This window comes from Geospiza fortis, unplaced genomic scaffold (assembly GCF_000277835.1).
Source record: "Geospiza fortis unplaced genomic scaffold, GeoFor_1.0 scaffold98, whole genome shotgun sequence".
Classification (NCBI taxonomy): Eukaryota; Metazoa; Chordata; class Aves; order Passeriformes; family Thraupidae; genus Geospiza; species Geospiza fortis.
Genome location: NW_005054306.1, coordinates 2,478,640 through 2,488,526, shown reverse-complemented (window position 1 = coordinate 2,488,526; position 9,887 = coordinate 2,478,640).

Below are 9,887 nucleotides of genomic sequence, written 5' to 3'. Positions count from 1 at the left end.
TAGGCGCGGGTGGGAGCCGTGGGGGCACGGCGGGGCTGGGAGCCTCGGCAGAGCTCCTGGGAAGTTCTGGGCTTCGTGCCGTGAGTGGGGTGTCCCCAGGGCAAGGCTGCCCGGGGGCGGGAGGTTTCGCCTCCGGTCCGGGATCCTCGTTTCCCTGCCGTGACGGGTTTTCCCCGCGGTTATCCGCTGTCATTCGGAAGTTGCTTCCTTGTGACGCCACGTGCGGCGCTTCCCCCGTGCGGTGCGGGGAAAAAAAAAAAACTCCCTTGAAAAGTGCGGCTGCCTCGCTAACAGTTTTGTGTTCTGTTATAATTAAGAACTATATTGCAAGGAAAGCAAGGAAAAAAGCAGAGAGGCTACTCAGTTTAAAAGCTCGGAATGACCCTGCTCGTAACTGTGTATTTTGTTACCAAGTGTTTTGGAATATCCAGCTGGGAGCTGCGAGTTTTTGTGTGTTGTTGAGAATTTTAGGGTTGCTAACCTGTTTATCCACTCTTTCATTCTTAAAGCAAACTAATGGAAGTCTTGCATTCCTCCACTAGCAGAAATTGGGATTGAGCAGGGGTGTTTTGACTGAGCAGGTCAATTGTTGAGCAGGGGTTTTTTGACTGTAAACCAAGAACTGATTGGCAGTGGGTTTTTTATACAATAAAACTCCAGATACTTACCAAAATGAAGGAAAAAACGAAAGTGCAGTTTTCCGAACACTTTTGGTTGTGGATTTGAGTGTTTTGGTTGTGGTTTTTGTTTGGTTTTGAGGTTTTTGCTGTTTTTTGTTTGGTAGATCTGTGTTTGCTATAACTGCAGCTATAGCAACATTAATAGAATCCAAGTTTAGTATGTGCAGTATTTTTTAACAGGTGTAAGACAAAAATGAGCATTTGTTTCAAGTGGATGTTTAGCTTTTATTTTAAGGAACGGAAATTGTAGCTCTTTAATGGTCCTTGGCAAATCCACAGTGCTGTTAATGGTATAAAAACAAGATTTGTTTTTCAAGCTCTCTGTCTCTAAATCTGGTTGTCTTGAGTGAACAAAATGAATGCAGGGGACAAACAGCTTTTTTAGAGAAACATAGCTTTCAGGAAGGGGGTTTTAGACATTGGCCTTGAGTAGACATTTCTGCAAGAAACAAATGAAATTGTTAATAAAAATGGAAAATACCTGACTTTAGAAAATGGTGGTGGAGGGGATTTTGTTGAACTTTTTACATGTGAAGGTTGTGATATTGTGATAAAGCGGAGAGATGAGAAGAAAATGCTCTTCTGTCATTTTAAGGTCAGTTGATGGAATGGAGGGAATAGGAGGAGTGGAGCACAATGTGTTTGGGCTCTTAAGTTTGCATTGCAGTCACAGAATTGTCACAGAGACCTGCAGTGCTAAAGTGGAACTTTAGAGTGCCTGTGCCATGTGTAGTAGAGTTACTGGTTTGTTTGGGAATTTTAAATGCAGTATTTTGGGGCATGGTTGGAAATTTTGTGGCAGAGCTGTGATGTTGTAAGGGTTTGTTGGGGTTTTTTATTATTTTAAGTGGGCTGCTTCAGGATTAATTCTGTAAGCCTGTGGCTTGTGGAACATCAGTAGGGATATAGTCATGCCCAGGGTTAAATACTTTCATTTTTAAAATCCGTGTATGTTTCAGAGCACACTGCTAAACTGATGTGTTGTGCTGGAAAGAAGAAGTATTTACTCACATAAAACTGAAACCCCGTGCCCTTACTTTGGATCTTCTTATTTGGTTTCACTGGTATTTCCAAGGGCTTTGTTGCAGATGGATTTCCAATGGCCTTGACCTTTGTGTTGTAAGAAGAGTTAATATCCTGCTGACAAGTTGTAGTACACCCACAGTAATGCACAAATTGTACCCTGCACACCTTGTTTTATGGTGTGATGTTGCAATAAGGTGAAATTTGACCATCTGCTTCCTCAGTGGTCTTGATTAATTTATTTCTGAAATTTAAGTGTTGTATGTTTCAATGTAAATGTGAGTGATTTTAGTTTTGAATCAGAGATCTATGCCCTGACTTATCACAGCAATTTAGGAAACAGGTCATGATTTTTCAATACTAGGATTTTTTAATACATTTAAATCTGTCTCATTACTCATTCTTAAAAATTTATAAAGGTTTCCTATTGTGTGTTCAGACAAATGTTTTAAAGCAAGGGTATCTAAAATATTTTATTTGGCGATTTTTTAAAAAAATACTTAAGTGATTGATAAGTTCTGGAACTCTAATTTTTGAGACTCTGAGTAAATGCTATATATATCTGAGAAGTTCTCCAGCATTTAAGGAGACTTTTGTATTTGTGGAAACTACTGAAAAAAATGTGCTGTAAAACTGATTAGTTGCATGTGCTGTTTCTCAAGTTTCTACTCATTTATTTTTGAGGTTATAAGTGGTGACAATCAAATTGATTGCTTGCTGTCAGGTCTAAACAATTTTTTTTAATCATCATTGACTGGTGGAATTTTGTCATCAGTGGTTTTGTGTCCACCCTCCCTTCCTGCCTAAAGGCTTTGCCAGCTTTTGAAGCCTTCCTGAGACCATTAAGGGTTTGGTAAAGCAGAGGGTTCCCTATCAATGCTTGTCTGCCTGGAGTAAGTTCTGAGCTGAGACAGCATAGGACATAATTGCCACCACACAGAAAGTCTTTAGTGTAACCAGGGTGTTGATGAGTGGTTTTAACATTTTGCCAAGCTTTGGCTCACTAGGCTGTTGCAATGCAATGCCTGTGCTGAGAGCCTTGAAGAAGGCAGCTGAAAGGTATCTGTGCATGTGAGACAGGACATGTGGAGAAGCAGCTGTTGGGCCAGAATACGTTTCCCTGATGATCCCATCCATTTCTTTCTCTTGTTTGGATGCAGCACTGGCAGCTCCTGGGTTTAAGTGCCTGCTGTGAATCAGGACTGCAGCAGGTGTTCTTCTGGGATGATGTGTGACCCTGATACCTCCCACCAAGCTTGTGCCTGGCCAGCAGCTTTAAATCTGAGATCTATTGCTGACCCTCCTCTTGGAAGGGCAGAGACAGGTAACTGAGCCCTGCAGTGATGGCTTTGGGAGTTCTGTAATCCATACGGTAAAGTTGAGCTTATATTTTAATAATTTTTGGTTTATTTCTAAGATTTTGGTTTCTTAAAATCAGCCACGTGAACAGCCCCTGTACTAGCTTTGCCAGACTTGTTAGAAGGAGGGCAAAAGGTGAGGAAAAGGTTACATTTCGTTTTAGAAAGGCTAATGTCTAGTGGTTAATGGATCATTGGAAGCTGGGGTATCTGGATGAGATTCACAGCTGTGCTTTTGGCTCTCTGACTAGAGCAAGTCACTTAATTTTTCATACTTGCGTTTACTTATCTGTGAAATGAATAATGTAGCATCTGTTTACTGGAGATGTTGCACTTCATTCACTGCAGCCTGTATCGATCACTGTGATCTTTTAGTGGAAAATGGTGTATAAGCAATATTAACAAAGAATACTTTAAAGATATGCTGTCATTAAAAAAAATATTTGCCTCTAATGGATACTCTGGAAACAAAATTGCAATCTGACTACTACTGGATCTTTCTGTTTGTAGTCCTGTGAGTCGCTGTATGGTTTTTCAGAGCTTTAAGATTTGTTGTAATGAAGTGTCTTCAGCAGCTACTCAAAACTAGCGTTTCTTGGTTTTTTTCCTCTTCAGGCTTTGCTGGACTAAAGCAAAACTTTTTCAGTGCATGATTGTATGACCTCCTTTTCACTTGAGAAGCAAACAAATCTTCTGTCTTTTCTCTTTCCTGTCTCCTTTCTAGGCTAGCATACATCCTTCTTAGTATAGGAAAGAGTCTGTAATTGGCACAGTGATCTATTTTTCTCAAATACATAGTGTGAATAACATTTTCTTGATTACTTAATCTCCCTTGAGAAGGGTATAGCTTGCTGCAGATTGTAAACAGTAAACGTTACGGCCAATGCATCACTTTTATAATATCACTAAATGAAATTGAACACTTCATACACGTAAAATTATTATGGGATACCATTTAGCTCCAGCCATTCTCTCATTAGCCTGCGGGAGGAATGATTATATTTTAGTTCTGTCAGAATTGTTTGTTGGTGATAAATGCTTAAGTAGACATGGTTACAGTTTTCCTGTATTATTACAGAAATAAAAAGACTGGCTAGACCAGGTTTTGTTCTGTTGTAGCCTGCTTGGCGTAGATCTCTAGACATTTTAAAGCCTAATAATGTGATCCCAGAGCACTTTCAAGATGACATGCTTTTTGTTTATGATGTCTGATAACATTGGCTTCTTGATATTTTTGTTTCATTATCAGCTTGAGATAGCTTAGTTCAGTAACACATCTTGTAACTCCAGGTGTGGCATGCATCTGCCTTCCCATGCAGGTGACCAATTTCAGCGTAGACGTAGGCATTTGTTCCAGCCTGTTGTTGATGGAATTGTTACTGCCAATTCATATTGTGCCTTAACAAAATGGTGACCTTAAAATTGTCCTCTTGTATAATTGCTGTGAGTGACTATGACTAGCTTTTTAGCAACTTATTTCTAATGTTAATTAATTTTTATTTTCTGAGCCAGAAAAATGATAGCATCTATTTACTTGACAGTGGCTAATGAGGTACCTTTCTCTGAAAACAGCAGGCAGCTGGACACTCCAAGTGATAAGCAGAAGGTCTGGCCAAAGTTGAGCTTCTACTACAGTCTTCTAAGTCTTACTGAGTTGTTTAATCTGTTACAGGCGTGGGTCATAAATTCCTTCTCCTGCAATTGCTAGATTCGAAGTTAAAACACATTGGCTTTCACTAAATTTTATTCTGCTTTTCAACCTGCTATAACACTTAGTAAAAGATATTTTTGCAGTAGAGAGATGTGATTTTTGGTCAGAATGCCTGTGAGGTTAGCTATGATGTGGCAGCAGTGTCGTTTCCTGTGTTCACTGCAGAAATGTGTTTGACTTCCTGGAAGCACTGACCACCGCAGCTGGCATTCAGGACACTTCTGCAGAAAGTATTAGTGGTGATGTTAGAAATGCAGAAATACTTTTCCTGCTTGATATGTTTGATACTATTTGCAAAATATACTGGTTATAGGAAGTCTGGCTTTGTCCAGGAAGACTATTTCCCAAAGCATTGTGTACAGCTGATAGAAACAGAGGTTTTTCAGGAGAGCTCCAGTTGATTGGAGCACCAGAGTTAACTTCTTGGTTTCACTCACCCCATCAAGAAATGTTTGTCTTTCAAGGAATGCTGGCCCCTCTTATTTAAGTTTTGTATCTCCCAGTCAGCTGTGATAGGCTTGAAAAACCTCCACCATGTTACATAGCTTTGAAATGTTGGTACTCCCTAGGGTTTTCTGTTACCATACTGACCATCAAGTAAACCTTTCTTAGACACCAAAACCAGTTTGTGTATTTTGGCTGAATGAACTCTTAAAGAGCTAATGTGGTAAAGTTAACCTGATAACTTCGGAAGGTAAAAAGACATGAAAGAAATTAAACCATTGCATATTCATATATAGATCCCCCGCGCGGGCACCATCCCTCATCCCACCGTGCCAGCAGTAAAAGCAAGCAAGCCACCATTGCTACATTTAACACTTGTACATTTTTATTTAGTTAAATCAGCCATTGTACACATTGCAGCTATGTATTGTTAGTGTTGTATCTTTTTTAATTTTTAACTAATACATGCCCTCATAGATATATTCAATTAGTGTTATCACCATGGGAACAAGATGCTGATTCGTCAACTTAAAATTCACTTCAGGTTCACAGTTCATATAGGTCATGTTTAAGGGATCTTAACTTTTTTTTTTTTTCCTTTTAAACATTACACTTTGTTGGGTTTGACAGTGATAATCTCAGTCTGGAAGGTAAAACATATTAGCCAGTCATGTGTGCCTGCCTGTCTAATCTATCAATCTATCTATCTATCTATCTATCTATCTATCTATCTATCTCACTGTATCCACACATACACACAAACACACACACATTGCATTAGTAAATCCTAGCTCAAGAAGTCAAGGTAGCCGTTGTCAGGATCATGGGTTTTCAGCTGTAGTGGTGCTGAGTTCTTGTCTTTTCATTCATTCCCAGTATTTGTGTAGAAAAAATTATGTAAAGGATGTTTAATTGTACGTTACAGCACTTAGTTTTGATGAATATTTTGCCACCATAAGCAAAGTAGGATTGAGTAGGAAATCTGCAGTATGAAGGTGCAAAAGCAAGGCTGCTAATTAAATTCTTGTGCACTTGAATAATTGTGGTTTTTTGCAGTGGTTCTCATTTAAATATCTATGTTGAATCCAGGTTTTTGTGTTTATGAAGAATGTATTATTTCAGCATGTAGGGTGGTCTTTGTAAACAAAGTGTACTCAAAGTAGGCGGTGATTCTGTTTGGGATTTTCTGATGGGATTATTTACAGTGAAAACTAATATGCTTTTGTGATATTGATAATTTCTGGTATTTTGCATAGGGAGTCTGAAGGTTTCAGTGGAACTTCCAGTACAACTTGGTCTGCTTAAATGAAAGACTGTGGGAGTTCTTAAGCTTATGTTCTCAAGCATGTGACAGAGAAACTGAATGTATAATGCCCAGATCCAAATGCCAATCAGCCTTGAAAGGATATAGAATGGCACACCTAGAGAACACTTTGTAGGCTACTGCATGCCCAAAGTGAAGCAATGAAGGTAGTTCCTAAAGTTCACATCTGTTCTTTCCTGCTTTCAAATACAATTGATTTATAATGCATGTGAATATTGAATACGGAGTTTAATGGACTAGTGAATGACTGTTAGGTCAATGTTTGCTCAACACAGGAAAAGAGTACTGAATAAGTGGAAATAGTTTCAAAATAATTCCTTCTGTAACATCGAAGAGAGTTGCCAAATATGCCTTTCTATAAAATGAAAATGAGAACCAATGTCAAAGAATAATCAAAATTAATATTTGGGTTACTGGAAGTGGTTTTCACTCAGTGAATCTTCTATTTGGCAATGTTAAGTTAACCTCTTTACCTTACAGGAATAACGGAAAAAGTACTTTACTCAGGGCTTTCTCTCTCTCTGAAGTCAGTGTTTTGTAGCTTACAAATAGTCTTCTTCCCTGCTGTGCTGCTTCTTCTGTTCCTGCAGCCTCCTGGTTGACTTCTCTCCTTGCTTTGGAGGTCCTGGCAGTGGCAGGAGGTTTCATTAACCATGAGCATTTTCAGAGCTCCTCCAGAAAACATGGGTAACACTGTATCCTCTGCAACACTTTGTAGATCTGTTGAGGAAAATGCAAATTCAGGGAGGACAAACGTGAGCTGGAGAGTTAGATGTTTCCATACTTACACTATTGCTTTGTCCTAGGGGTTGCAGACCACTGTCTTAAATTATTAATATCTTTCCTTTACCCCACATCTGAGTGTCTGAGTTTCCCTCAGGGTAGGCAGACTGTCTGCAGTCCTTGCCCTAAAGGGACTCTTGCTAGAGACAAACCTAACAGACTATAAAGGAACGCCGTGAATTAAAAAATTTGATCTGTAACAAAAAATAAATTTAAAATCTGTAGCAGCTGCTTTGCTGTCCTTGAATTGTCCCTGCCAATTGTCAGACATTGACAATCACTTTAGCTTGATTTTTTTTTCTCTGTTGCTTAATGAAAGAATTACATTTAAGGAAAGAAAGACGGATCATATAGGAAAACTGTTGAGACTCATTATACATGTGAGCTTTTATCAAACACATGCTGTGAACTACCTGGATTTTACTTACAATGATAGATAAGGCTTAGAAATTTGCCTCGATACTTAATTTAACTGAGAAACTCTAGGACCTTCTCAGCTGCTGGTGGTTCTTCAGGTGAGCCATAGTCATCTTTTCTTCAATCCTCAGCTATTCCTAAAGAAACATCAGGAGCTCCAGGTTTTGCATTCATCTTTCTCATTTCTTTTCCATGTAAATTACAAGTGATGGTTGTTATCATTTCCTTTCTTGTTCCCCCAATTCCTTTCTTCAAAATAGCACTAGCTGGTTCTATTCTATGGCAGCTTTTCCATTTTGGGGAAAAACAAAGAAAGTCCTGAAGGTAATCTTCTGTTTCTTAATAAAATGAAAGTTTATACTTTGTTACATCTATTATTTTTGTTCCCCTCCTTTTTCCCAGCTAGGGAAGGAAGTCCTACACCATGGCACTGCTGCTTCAGGTTTATTTTTCTAGTTAAAAATATGAACAGGCAAACCCTTTAGCATTCATATCCAATTTTTTTCAAAAAGTACTGCCTTTAGAAGTAGATTTCTTTGAGATCAAGTGTAAATTATTTTTGATTATTTGTTGATTAAATGATCCTATAAGTGTGAACTGATTGACTTGATAACTGCCACTAAACATGTACAATTAATTAGTTTTATAGAATCTATACTCTTTAAAGAAAAATATAATTCTCCCTAACATCTCCCCTTATTTCTTTTCTACATCTTCACACTCATGGTGCAAAGTTAATTGTATGACAGCTATCTTTTTCATTAACTGCCTGTTCAGCACTCTCCATGAAATAATCATAATCGAAGGGTCAATACATCTATGTGTTGTCTTTGCTCCTTGAAGTAGATCACCTATTGCACTTTAAAAAGAAAAAAGTATAGAAAGAAAAATTCTGTTTCAGTCATAAAGAAGGACTGGGTTTGTAGCAGGCTGTGCTTGTGTAGACCCATCCTGTAAATGCATAGTCCAGATTAAGGCAATTTGAGGGTAAATGGTCTGTGCCAACACTCTTTGTGGCTGGTTGTCATATAAATGATTCGCCAGTAGTAGAAGCACCATAATTAGCTGATTTGGTAAGACTGCTTTTAATCAGACTTAACTGAAAGTTCAACTTGTTAGGAGCTAAATGAAGATTGTTAGGCCAAAGACACAAGCAAAGCCACAAGCGGAAAAATTACCTCTTTTGCACATTTAAAAAATGACTGTGCTAGCGTACGTTTGTTAGTGGGTGGGGGTTTTTTCCTAAAGATCTGTTGTTTTCCTGTTAAATTAGTGTTGAGAATGAATATGACAGAGCCACTGTGTTTTTCTATTATGGAAATGCATATATTTTCATAAACTAGAAACTAAAGGTTCTTTTGATGTATCAGTGCATCTTGTGTTCATGCCTGTTATAAAAGGGTAAAGATTTTACCCCAGTGACCTTCCAGTCTCTGATTCCCAACTGCTTTCTGTTTAATGTGGTTTGTGAAGATGAAGGTATACTGTGTGCATATTTTAAAAGGATTTTTGTGATTTTAATGCTACATTATGAAGTTCCTATTTGGTTTTCTTTTAGAAGTTGGCTTCTGAATGTGATCTGTCTGGTATGACTATATTTCAGTAATTAAAAATTAATCTACAGGAAAAACAAAGTCTTCCCCAAACCTCTTGATTGCCTCATGGAAGTGATGCTGGAGCATTGATGAGCTAATTAATCATCTGTTCTTCATCCCCAGTTGTTAAAACCAGAAATACCAGAGATGATTTGTATTCCATGTTTTATTGTCCACTGGAAGAATGTCACTTTCTGATTATTTGTAAGTTTAGATAGTATGGGAGTCATTGACAGGCTCTGCAAGAAGTCTGATGTCTTCTCTCAGTAGGAGTAATAATGTGAAAAGACCATTTTCAGAAATAAGGCTCAGAAAAATTGAGAAAGCTGGAAGCATGGAGATCTTTAGAGTAATTGTGGGGAGAAGTCCTCCTTCCAGTCCTCCTTCTTTTATTCAAGGAATGGAAGGCATTAAAGGAGTTTCTACTATTAGAATTTACAGTATGTTTTATGTGTCTTTTGTCCGTGATATAACTTCATAAAACTGAAACAAGTGGTCTTGCCAGTTGGAAAGTAGGAAATGAATCCATGTAATGACTATAACGTGTCGTAG